This window comes from Lactuca sativa, chromosome 4 (assembly GCF_002870075.4).
Source record: "Lactuca sativa cultivar Salinas chromosome 4, Lsat_Salinas_v11, whole genome shotgun sequence".
Classification (NCBI taxonomy): Eukaryota; Viridiplantae; Streptophyta; class Magnoliopsida; order Asterales; family Asteraceae; genus Lactuca; species Lactuca sativa.
The window spans coordinates 334,262,440-334,272,033 of NC_056626.2; positions in this window are offsets into that span (position 1 = coordinate 334,262,440).

Sequence of the window (9,594 nt, forward strand, 5' to 3'; positions counted from 1 at the left end):
TCGGCCAGAAAAGACTGATTTAATTTATGCTTTTTAAAATCAAATCAGAGAAATCTTTATAAAAGATGTTGCGGAGTTGGTCCCCAAAACAAAATATGATAAACGTTTGTCAAAACCTTTCTTTAAGAAATATATCATTTCCTTTTATATCAAAACCTCGGGATGTCATGTTCCAATACAGATCAAAAGCATAAACAAGACATTATAAGCCTTACGAAAATTATTTGTAACTACTGTCCTATAATCCAAAATTCACTCATCATCATCATCCGACTATGCTCGGGGTCCTCTACCTGTAATATAAACAGCTGAGTGGGTCAGGCTTGGAAGCCTGGTGAGCATATAGGGTTTTCAACCCACAATACATAAATTTATTATGTTTAAACATCAATCAATCAACCTAACTACCCCAAACCCCATTATTTTATTTATTTCTTAAGGGTTTACCCTAAGAATCAACTATCACTCCTTCCTAAGGATTCATCCTAAGGAATAGACACAAAGTCACCTCGTGACCGGGGTTTATACAACGGGCACTGATTCCATAGCTGCCAAAGTTTATTAAACATGTGCTAAGTCCATAGCTCTCATTTATCGACAGTATTATTTACAGGTGTTCTCTCTTGCAATACATGTCAATGGGTTTTAGAGTACAGAAAATGAACATATAGTTCATTACACCTATAGGTTGCGGGCATGCTAGTGTTCCATAGACTGTCTAGAATAGTCCATGGTTGTCATCCATACTCTGCTGAATGACGGGGGCCAACAATTTGGGTAAGTGATTCTCTCAAATTTTCACCACACACCCTCAACTCATGATCAATATTATTGATCATCTCCTTTATCCAACTCACCTTTCATCATACCCACTATTTCATCTACCCATGTTTACCCAACATTTTCCGTAGATTAAAAGCATCTACAGTTTAAAACTTGTATAAAACATCAATTCAACAGTCACCTCAATTAAGCAATTAATATATTTACACATAACACGTATTTGAAGGTAAATACTTCATATATATGTGTAAATTCAAAGTAACTACACACTCACGTATTTTGGTGAAAATCGGGCAGCAATTCGTTTGCTAAAACGATCATTTCTAATAAAACCGGGAGTTTTATTGAGAAACCGGGCTCTGAAAAAGTCAGGCTTCGAAACCGAAAAGATAAATTTTCCGGGCTTCTCGGGCACTTCGTGGGGTATTCCGGGCTTTACAATCGATACCGGGGCTTTGCGGGATGTTAAGATGAAGAAAATATGGAGAAAGGGGCTAAAAGTGGCAATTTCTTAAAAATATCCGAGAAGGCTCGCAGCCTTCTATTTATAGGGGAAGCTTCTAATCGGACGGCTGAGAAGCATCTGATCCAACGGCTGAGAAGGGTCGCAGGTGAAGGCTCGCATGGCTCGCACATGGCTCGCTGGCGGATTCTAAGTGGACCGCGGCTTACTGGCACACCTGCGTGGCTCGAAGCTAGGCTATGCGAGGCTCGAACACACGCGGCAGCTGGGCGAAGCTTCGGCTGGGGAGCTGGCTGCTTCGGGTTGGGCCTCCTCCTCGGTCGAATCAGAAGAGGGCAAGTGGCTTCGCATTACTCAGCAGCCTCGGTGACTCAGCAGGACACGTGTCACATTCTAAGCGAGGGTGACGTGACAAAGTGTGACTATGCGAAATATCTCGGTTTTCGTACCAAAACTTCTAAAATCCATAACTTTCGCATACGAGCTCCGTTTTTGACATTCTTTATATGAACGCATAGCTAAAATTACGATCTACAACTTCCGTTTAGACTTCATCGGCTAGTTTTGAATTTAAAATTTATATTATTCTTTTTAACAGACCGGGACAGGAAATCCGTTAAAAATTCATAACTTCTTCATCCGATGTCCGTTTTCGTCAGACTTTTTACCGTTGTGCTCCTAATGACGAGACCTTCAATTCTCGTTTAGGTTGTGTCGGCTAAAAATCACTCGATCTAAAATTCGAGTTTTTAGCTGTCTACTGCTACGCTGAAACATCGAAAAATCATAACTTCCTCATACGAAGTTAGATTTGGGCGTTCTTTTTATCGATCTTCTCGGTTTAACGAATACAACAACTTTCGTTTAGATTTCTAAGGCTAAAAAGTAGTTTATCGAAAACTCACTTTTTACGACATTCAGCACCGTGCCGGTTTTGTCGCGAAACTTCGACAGGTCATAACTTTTTCCTTATAACTCGGATTTCGGCATTCCTTATATCCCCGAAATCCTTGTTTCGACCACTACAACTTTATGTAAAGATATCGGGCTTATCTCACACTTTAATTTTGACACTTATTTTTATTTTTAATTAATTAAACCTTAATAATTAAGCATAAAACACATAATTCACATAAAATTCACATAATTCCTTTTCATTTCTTCTAAATGAGTTACAAAGGTTAACCTAGACCATTATGTCAATATTAATGCCTAGCCTAGAAACACGAGCGTTACAGCATAAATCCAAAAATAAAAAAGAAAAGAGTTCTTTAAACCATCATATAGCATACGATACAGTCTACTTTATGCTCTTTAACAACTTATAGTATCGATGTACAACTAATGGCTAGGTGACCCAATGCCACTAAAAAAACGAAAACTATCTTAAACATCATAAGACAAAATCCATGTGGTTAGGTGACCCATGCCCACAAGAACTATATAATTGATGAGTGAGTGTTCTTGACGGAATGAATCGTGAACCAATTCCACAACTCCTAAGATGTTCCAAGAAGACTTGGTTTAAAAAAAATCATTTTCTTTATTAGAACGAAAGGTTTATGATAACCTCATTGAATTGTATTTCAATCTTCACTATGAAGCAATTTGAGCAGTTCAAAAGTTTCATCAATAATGAATAAAATTCTTCAGTTAAATCGATTAAGTTTCTATCACCAAATGTATTTATAAATTGAAAAGAATACATACATCACTATGTATAATTCTTGGTCAATCCTTTTGTTCTTTCACTACTAGTAGAGAAAGTAACTTGTGAATCATCTTCCCATATAAATATGATTCACATATATCAAATGAATCAAACATATTTTTCTACAAAATTCCATCTTTTGAAGTTGGTATATCTGTTTCTTGTTTATATAGTTAGGATGACAATGACATACATAAGATTGAATCAAATATCATTTGATTATGTAGGTTTTATCTTTAAAACTATTAATTTAATGAAAAAATAAAGATTTACTTCATAAATAACATTATGAGAAAATATTCTTAACATAGAATATATCGTTTTCTATTACCTGAATGTAAACATCCATTAAACGATAAATAAATCTAAATTTATTCAAAATCTGCAACTGTTACATGTTCCTTGTCATAATAGGTACTAAACATCTATTGTTCCTTGTCATAATAGGTACTAAACATCTATTGTTTATAATCATATACATGCTATTTGGCAATCATAACTTCTAGGAGTATCAATAAAAACACTTGTTATATCTCTTGTATGGAATACCAATCCGTTTCTGATCAGTTTCTTACTTCTTCCAAACATTTGCACATAATATCAAATATAAGTGTCACACACAATATTAAATCCTCAATTATATGGAGGAAAAATAAATCGTTTTATCATTTAGATATATGAAGTGTTGGTCGTACTAGACTTCCTCAGCTAAGTAAGACAATAGGAGCAATTCCTCTTCCAATATCAAATTTCTTCACAACAGAAACAACAATGATCATTTTGGACCTTTCATGTTTTTTTGGGTTTATGTTGTGTTTCCCTTAACTGAACTATATGTTCCTTAGATTACACATATTCTTTGACCTTCCTTTTATCCAATGATTGAACAGGTTTGAATTGGCTTCTAATGTGCTAAATGAATACTGCTTTACTTGATGAAACACTAGATATGCTTCATAATTCTCCAAGACCTTCTCGAGGTCAATGGTAATTATTCCTATTATGATGTGAGACACATCAATAGCATAACAATAATGCTTCCACTAAGCATTATGATCAATCTGACTGGTTTGTAGAGGTTGTCCAGAAATGGGACTTTTCAATATATATAATTTCTTTTTTATTCTTAAGGAGAAATCTCAAGGCATCATACTAGTTAAGAAATTATTTTTGGGTTTGTATTCAAAAATGAGTTTCATAAACTCAAGACTTAGCAAATGGAAGACTTAAAATTTTGAATAACATAAAACTAGTTTAAAACCACCAAGGACTGTCTTACAAAATTTGGAAATAAAAACATCAACCAAAGTAGGATGAAGAATATGAACACCTTTGTAACCCTTGAATCCTCAAAGGGAGACTTGAATGTTGATGTAGAATGTGGATAAACTTCTTTCCTTAGATGGACACCAACAAGAAACCAACTTGATGTAAGATGCTAGTCTTGTGAAGAATTCTTAAGCTTTATATTCGTAACAAAAGTATGTACTTTAAGAGAGCAAGTAACTAAGCTCAAAATCCTTAAGAAAAACTAGAGAGAACTTCTTATGCATGCATGTATGGATACAGTTTTGTGTAAGAGAGAAAGAAACGATGAAAGCATTTCTCTTAAAGCCAAAATTTCACCGAAAAGTCTATATGCTTCAAGCACTGCATGCACATACACCTATATGTCCCCCATGCTTCTTAAGACATTCCATACTTTTGATTAAACAAATCAAAAGACAATTCTTTCTTTTCTCTCCATATTTATGATTTTAAAGAGGAGAAAGCAAGATCTATAATTTATAAAACTTCCAAACTCTTTTATAAGTTATAAACTTTGGCTAAAAGTAGAAGTCTTTCTACTCTAAAATGTTGTACATGACTTTATAAATCATACCATATGATATATTATGTTAGTTTCCATTGAAAAATAATATTTCCATGAAATAAATAATTAGCAATTAATTATAAGAGTTTCTTGAATATTTATTAAAATCATTTTTAAGAAAATAATCAATTGTATCAAGTTGTTGTTAGTGTGACCCTTTAAGATCATATATTATCTAACAATATCATTTTGTAATGAATCGTAGGCATCTAGATCTTTCAATCTCCCACTTAAACAAGACTCATTATAGAGTGATATAGATAGTGGTGAACGCTAGCAACATTTCATTTTTGCAGTAATATATGACTTTGTTCCATTCTATGAACATCTAATTCCCCAAAAGGTTAAAGCTACAATTGGTGCACAAGGTAGGTTATCAATTATCCATTTGTCACAGACATCTTGTTGAACATGAGACACAAATCACAATCAATCTCATTAGTTGTTCAAATTTTGGTAAGGTGCCTTTCATGTCTAACTCTCAAAAAATTAGAGGAAAAAATCCCATCTTGACTACATAAGCCTCTTGCATAATTCACACTACACCTAAAAATAGCCTTTTTAGCTGCCTGATTAAGGATCAACATCTAAACATATCAAAATGTAGCATTCTCAATAATTAAGTCCCACTATGTATCTCTGGTATTATAGATACAAATACAATATCTTTTATCAAGTGTCACTCATGGATAGCGATCCATGGGGTGATATTGATGTGGGTCCGTTCAATACTAGTTCTCTAACATGTACCTATGAACCTTGGTTACAACCATTTGGCTACTTTCATCTGGTGAGAGTCAACCGATTCAATTGATACTAATCTTACTTCATAATTGCTCCCACATCTATCAACGACTAAGAAATTTTATAAGAATAAGATTATTCATGCATTAAACATGTTAATACAAAACACAACAAGTATTAATGTGATGATCATATCCCAATATATCGAAACAATAGAATAGTTGTTACAATGTTCCAATATCCAAATAGTAAATCCAAATGAAATCTTAATTGCAGAATGATAAAGTTTTATAGCTAAAGTGTGACTATTTATACTTAACTTAAAAGAAGGACTTTATTAATGGGTTTGTTTAAATTTAATTTGTGTGAATTAGCGAATACCTTCATTTCCATATTTTAAATTACTTTGTGTGTAGTTAAATATGTTGGAGAATATTATTGGTATGCTAATGTAACTCAGAGTCTCTTAGCTTTACTAAGTATACTCTTGAACTCACAAAAGATTTGTATGTGATCCTAGAATGGTAGGACTCAACATAGTATTTCATTTAGCTCTTTTATCTAATCATATTTGATTACAACCTCTAAAGTAATGTATTCTAATTTTATAGTAGACTACTCTATTTTTTTGGCTTGGACCTCATTCCAACAAAACCTACTATTCATTCCATAATGAAGTCATAATCCAATTATAATTTATAATTATATCTATCATTTTTCAAGTGAGCATCTTGAGTATCTCTTTACATTAAGATCTTCCTCTAAATTGATTATCTCATATATATCTCCTTAATTCTTTTGAAGTACTCCTAAAATGTTCTCATAGGCATCTAGTGACTTACACATGTATCTAATTGGTATTCTATGATATGTTTATAGTTTGGTCATATACCTTGTCTTGTGCATAATATGACATAAATGATGGATTCATTTGCCATGCAAATATAATATAAGTCATGTCTATCTGGCTCAAACCCACCTGCTAGGTCCTTTTGAGGCTAGCTCTTACTTATCCCCATGTGACAATGCAAAGATTGTAACATCCCAAAAACCATAGTAAATCTTTCATTATTAAAAAAAGAATAAACCATTTTTTTTATAAAATATAAGTCATAAAAAATTGTTTCACAACCATATTATAAAATCAGAGTATCAAAGCATAATATCTCTAAAAAAATACAACCACTGGATGTGGTGTACAGTCAAGTCTTTGCCTTACCCCAAACCTCTAAAGTACCAGAAAGATCTAAATCCACAACTGTAAACCAAATCTTAGTGATTTCCCTAAAATACCCCACATAACAATACACATACAATGCATGCACTGATGAACCTTCAGTCTGATTAGATCGCCTCACAAGGCTTACAATACACTCGGACCTCTCCTGAACCTAGAACTTATAGTTGTACCGCTCTCCTGAGCCTATAATATGGGGTTGAACCGCTCTCCTTAGCCCTAAAGTATCAACTAGACCGCCTGGGTATCTTGGCCTATATCACAAAGCAACACCGCCTCAACCCAATCACAATATGTAGACATATGCAAACAGAGAGACAATAACCAACAAACAAAGGTAATCATAATAGATCTACCAGACTAACATATCACTACAACATAACAACATGCCATACACAAGGATACATACTGCAATACAAAGTACAGTTAGAAAACTCACATCGTATGCTAGTAGACAATCAACACATCTCACATAAACACAAAGACTCGTGCTACGAGCCACATATACAATAATTAGAGGCAGATCCTCAATCTATAGCCTAAAAACCATTAAGTTGACAAAAAGTCAATGGTCAAAGTCAACAATCAATGTTAACCCCAGCTGATCACCACATCGTGTCCAAGTGTAGGCCATGTCGTGTTAGCCTCACGAGAAAACAGTCAGAAGACCGCCTATCACCACGTCATGGGGATTAAACCACCACTTCATGGCAAATGTCTTGGAAATCTAAATGGATTCAGCTCTTAATCTCTTAAGCCAGTCATCCATATTTCCTAGTAGGCTTTTCTTACACCCAAATGAATCATAAAAATATTTCCTTTATGGACATGCATATCCAATTCATCTTTTTTCCAAGTTAGGTTAAAAATCCAAGAAATTAACTTAAAACTCATGCATGAGATCAAGGACTACATAAAATACTAGATCTAGAACATATAACATTAAAGGGACCTCAAGGATCCATAACTTGCCAACTTTATGGAATCCATCCTTCCAAAACATCAAAAACATAAAGAATAAGCTTCTAAACCTAGATATAAGAGGATTACACATAATAGATGAAGACTCATGGACTTATAGGAGTCTAGAATGTATATAAGAAGGTGATGAGGAGGTTTTCTTTCTAGATCTATGTGCCAAGAGCACCTTCTTCTTCTTAAAGGCACTACAAAACACTATAAAAGCTCAAAATGTCACCAATCAAGGCTAGGGTTTTGCTTTAGGTCGAAAATATGTGATGGAGGCTGAGGGTAAGAAAACCATAGCCAAAACACCCCTTAAATACAACATAAAATTCTGAAAAAAAAAATTAGGGTTTGCCTGTTGGCTGCCACCATGTCGTGGCCCAGACCTTGCTACATCGTGGTGTCCAAAAAGGATGCGCGTTTTCATCGGGTGACTCCACATTGTAGTGTCTTCACCACCACATCATGGACACGCAAAATCAAATAATTAAATTCTTGTTTGATAATATCATAAAAGAAATACGTATATACTTAGAAATAATGTTACAATTATCCTCCACTTGAATTGAAGTTCATCCTCGAAATCCTCAATCGAAAAAACATATGGGTAGTACTCACACATCTGCACCTTAGGCTCCCAGTTCCACTCTAAGCCCTTCCACTGTTGCCACTAAACCTTAACCAATGGCACCACCTTGTTTCATAAGACCTTCGTCTTGTTATCAATAATCGTCACGAGTCTCTCCATATAGTTTAGGCAATCTTCGACCTGAATTTCATCTAATAGGAACACAACTGTTTCATTCACCAAGCACTTTCGAAGTTGAGAGACGTGAAACATGCTATGAATCCTATGAAATTTGTAACACCCTACTTTGGATTTTTCTGTAATTTAGGATCGTGGTCCGTAATTCAACTATATGTAGGATTTTGGGATTTTAACGAAAAAGGTTTGAGCTTATTGAAAGATGTTATTGTTGGCAATGGGATCAAGGCTTATGAATCGTGTATTTGGAACTAAGGATGGACAGGGGAAAGTTATGCGTCAGGCCGCCTGCGACAGTTTAGGTTTAAAGTTGGACATGTGGCGAGCCAAAAGTATTGATAAAGAAGTGTAGAGCTCTTCAAGATCTTTCCGTGGATATAAAGTACACCGAATTCAGAGTTGAAACGAATAAGTTATGATTGTTTAAAGTTGGAAAGCATTTGGGTGAAAATTATGCTCATGATGTGAGCAGTTGAAGCTCACGACGTGAGAAGCGATTAAACAGAAATGCTGATTTAAACCGTGCTCACGACGCGGGTAATAAGAGCTCATGACATGAGATACTCTGCAGCCCAAGCCCATGGTCTTTTAGGGTTTCCATCATAGTTAAACCCAATAAACTTCATTTTAGGGTTCCAAACCAACCTCCGTCGTCCCTAAACTTAGTAAAAGCATAAACCTAGCCTCTCATTGTGTTCCTTGAGCTTTTGGTGGAGTTTTGGAGGTTTAAAGAAGAAGTGATCACTTTGGAAGCATAGTTGCAACATGGAAGCATACTCTGCAGCCTTTAGCTACACTTCTGTACCAATATGAGTAATCGAGATCCAAACCTTATCTTCCCTTATTGCTATATTTAAGGTTTTATGTATATATATCCAAGATGTTAAGAGTTAGAGTGTTGGGAATCCATAAAGTTGGCAACTTTATGGGTCCTTAGGGTCCCTATATGCTTATATCTCATGGATCCGAAGTTTGAATGATGTTGGAGTTCATGCATGAGAATTTATCTTGTTTTTCTCCATGAATGACCTAGTTTGAGACTAAGTATTGT